Here is a 4,228-nt window from a genome sequence, read left to right as displayed (position 1 = left end):
ATCTTCATCGCGGTGTGCGGGCCTCCCACTATCGCGGCCTCTCTTGTTGCGGAGCACAGGCTCCAGATGTGCAGGCTCAGTAGTTGTGGCTCACGGGCCTTGTTGCTCCGTGGCATGCGGGGTCCTCCCAGACCAGGGCTCGAACCCGTGTCCCCTGCATTAGCAGGCAGATTCTCAACCTCTGCGCCACCAGGGAAGCCCTGTACCTTGTATTTTTACATTCTCAAATAAGAACTTAAGATTATAAAATGTGCATGAACATTGTGTAAAATAATTTTGTCATTCAACATATATGAAGAGATGAAACTTTTATGCCAGAATTTGCATAATAACATAAATATTATGAATCAACATTCCTTTTAAAGTCAAATGACAGAAAATTCAAGCCCTGTGCATTGTTTTAAAGTCTAATGAAAACATTTATTGGGGGGGCTTCCCTGGTGGTGCAGTGGTTGAGAGTCCGCCTGCCGATGCAGGGGACACGGGTTCATGCCCCGATCAGGGAAGATCCCACATGCCGTGGAGCGGCTGGGCCCGTGAACCATGGCCACTGGGCCTGCGCGTCCAGAGCCTGTGCTCCGCAACGGGAGAGGCCACAACGGTGAGAGGCCCGCATACCGCACGCAAAAAACAAACAAACAAAAAAAACATTTCTTGGGCCACCAGTATTGGCAATGTAGAAAATTTTAAATATTGGAGATGGGATTATGGAGGAAAACATGAAAATTTCAGATGTCTTCTATCTTCCAAAAAGTTATCGACCCATCAAAGCCACTCATTATGTGCCAGAAAACGATGTGACATAAACCAGTCCTGTCAGTAAGGAGGTCACAGTGACATTTGCGTTATTAATACTTCCAGACTTCTACTTTTTTTCCAAGAATAGAAGCAATATGTTTAACAATTCCACCACACCCAAATTCTTAAACTCAATATCACAGGCACAGAATGTAAGCAAATCTGAGATGTTCTCCAACAGATAAGCAATAGCACACTATGTTATTCTCAAAAATACTGTCTAGATATTCTTTCCTCTAAAATCAAATGCTCAGTGGCCACACTTCTAACAGTCTGCATTAGCTGACATTAAATTCACTTGTTGTGCCACAAGTCCACCTAAGCTTCCTTTTAGGTATTTTTTTAGTATGTCCAAGAGACAACGCCTGCTTCGGGTTTATTTAGGGGTACTCACCTATGAGGACATCAACTCCATTTTTAAGGTTTGACTAACTATTGTGGGTTTACTGAAGAAAAAGAACAGGAGAAAAAAAAGCAAATCACAACAAACCTCTTTAGGTCAGTTAAAGGCCATATCTCTAGCTGGGATATTAAAAATTAATCTCACCAGCCCACACTCGAAAAGTTAATGCCACTTCTAACAATCAACAGCAAGAAAAATAAACCTAACAACCAGCCCACTCATTAGCAAAAAGCAGTTTAACTCAAATGCTGAGACCAAAGTATAATACTACCTACTCAAACTGTCCCACCTACCCTCAGCCACCAGCGAGGAAGGAAGAAATAACTGCTTAACAGAACAAAGTAAGCTTAGTATTTCTTACAAGGATAACAATGGTCCAACTTCTGAGATAATACTCAGAAGGACAAAAGGTGGAGTGAAGGCAATGTATAGGGATTGGTATCCCACAAAATCTTGAAAAACCCAAAGTACCACAAACACACTAAACTTGTCTATGAGTTAGAGAACAAGATATTGCTGCTGCTTCTTTTTGTCCTTTGAATTATACAGTATTTTGTAGACTCTGTCCTTCAATGTGAAAGCAGGACATTAAAAAAAAAAAGGAAATTGACACAAGCTTTTGGGACCATATATCTTATCTGTGAAACTAGACAGATAATTTATACCTGTAATCATTTATACCAGAAGGTATACCTATTTATACCTTCTCCTTCCTACAGTCAAAGCACCTCACAAAAATAAGAAAACTAAAACAATCCAAACATGATTAATAAGTCCTTAAAAGTTTAAAACCGTTAGAGGAAAGGGAAGGAAGTTTTGAAAGGAGGAAAAACAAGAACAAGGGAGGGGGAAAGCTTTAAAAGAAAGAGGGGGGTGGGGAATCAATGAGCATCTCTTTTATTTGGCGACAAGCGAGTGCAAGAAAGTTCATCTGTAATTTGTTCAGTTGTCTGTCTTTTTGCACACGTGCGTTCTGGCCAGAAGGGACTTTGAGGTTTTTCTGCATCTGCGGGCTCTATCCTCTTATAGTAATTCTTCTTTGTCTCAATAATCTCAAAGCCAAACTTTCTGTAGAAGTCAATTGCTGACTCATTGCTGATCTGGACATGCAGATAGATGTTGTCAAAGGTGCCAACTTTTTCACAGATGTTTAAGACATGATTTAACATTTTAGTTCCTATCCCTAGTCTTCAGTATGGTGCCAGACACCCTAGTGTCATGATGTAAAATCTCTTCTGATTCTGTGAATGATTCACCCTACAACATACTGCTCCTGCTGCAATATCATTGAAATAGGCAAATTTTGCTAGCTCGCCAACCTCCAGCACATCCTTATAGAACTTGTCATTGTAGCTGACTGGAAAGATGACCTGGTTTAATCTCTTCAACTGTTTCATATTGTGTGGTGTCACATCTCCCAGCTCTATCCGCCCTTCCATCTTCCCGGCTTGTTACCACCGATATCAACGCCGTTGTCGTCGCCGCCCTGAGCTCTCCGCACCCACAGCTCGGGCCACTCAACCCCACAAGCCGCCCTCCTCGCCTAGGGCAGGGAGCTGAGCGGGTGACGGAGGCCTCGAGAGTCGAGCGCGCCTCTGTCTCCACAAGCGCACACGGGGCACTCGCCGCCGCCAGCCAGACCCGCCGCTGCGCTGTGAACTTTCACCGGAACTACTACCTCTTATACAAACTTCTAAATTAGCCACCAATCTTAAGGTGAATATCTATACTGATAGTAAATATGCATTTGGTATCTGTCATGCTATGGAACAAATGTGGAGGAATAGAGGGAACTTTCTCATAGCAGTAGTAACTGAAATATCACACTAGAAACGTAATTGCTGATTTATTAGTCACCCCCGCTTCTCCAACAGATTTCTGAAGTTCATTATAGAACTCATAACAGACAACAAGATGACGTATCTAAAGGAAATTAATTTGCACATCAAGCCACAGAAAGGGCTACTTAGGTCTTGACTGGGGAAATTGAAGCCCCGTTAATTCTATCCAAGAACTCTTATTTACAATTTCAGAAATACACAACTCCACAAGGTTTAGAAAATTGGAAACCAAGGAGAGCTATGAAGAATATCATAGGAATATGGGAATTACACTATAGGAGTATTTTTGTATCTCACTTATTATATACTTGGATGGCTTTTTCATGACACCAGCAACCTTATTCAAACAAAAGGAGTATACTGAAAACCTTGGAATCGTACCACTTTTGGAATAAGGGTCAAATAATTCAAGAAATAATACAAAGGTGTGCTGCTTGTCAGAAAAACTTATTTACAGGAAACACTTAAGGTAAGTCAAAGAAGTCTACTGAGGACATTGTTACCTGGGATCTGGTGGCAAATAGACTTTATAGAGTGTCCTAATCCATTTGGGCTGCTATAACAGAATACTGCACAGACTGGGTGGCTTATAAACAACATAAACTTATTTTTCATGCGTCTGGAGTCTGGGAAGTCCAAGATTAAAGTGCTGGCAGGTTCAATGTCAGGTGATGGTCCACTTCTTTTTTCATAAACGGCTTTCTTCTTGCTGTGCCCTCACGTGGCATAAGGGGCAAGAGAGCTCTATGGGGTCTCTTTTATAAGGACACTAATTTCATTCATGATGTCTCCACCCTCATGCCCTAATTATCTCCCAAAGACCCTCTTCCAAATACCATCACATTGGTGATTAGGTTTCAACACAGGAATTTTGGGAGAACACATTCCGTTGATAGCATAGAGCTTTCACATTCAGAAGGCAGAAGAGATTGATCAGTAATGTTGTGTATGATGTTTGGATTGCCGGAAGTGTTCCTACCAGCTAAAGCAGATGCTCAGTGTTTCAAGGACTTACTGAATTATAACATCCCAACCTTTGGAATTTCTGAATATCTGGAGTCTGATAGGGAAGGTCATTTCATTTCTATGGTTATGTAGGAGCTCTGTAAACACTAAACCAATAATTTGCTATACTCTTTATCATACTCAGTCTTCTGGACGAGAAGAACAAATGAACTATAAAGAA

The 4,228-nt window shown here is 41.4% G+C and overlaps 1 pseudogene across 1 annotated transcript; it reads right to left on the bottom strand.

Moving 5' to 3' along the window:
* Positions 1-1,932: 1,932 nt before the first annotated feature.
* Positions 1,933-2,757, bottom strand: LOC308608677 (N-alpha-acetyltransferase 50-like; annotated as a pseudogene). The gene has a single exon. The product of its transcript is annotated as an N-alpha-acetyltransferase 50-like (transcript).
* Between the last annotated feature and the right edge of the window lie 1,471 nt (positions 2,758-4,228).

Source organism: Mesoplodon bidens (genome assembly GCF_964165515.1).
Source record: "Mesoplodon bidens genome assembly, chromosome: X".
NCBI classification, from domain to species: Eukaryota; Metazoa; Chordata; class Mammalia; order Artiodactyla; family Ziphiidae; genus Mesoplodon; species Mesoplodon bidens.
This window is presented reverse-complemented; position numbering and strand designations above follow the sequence as displayed.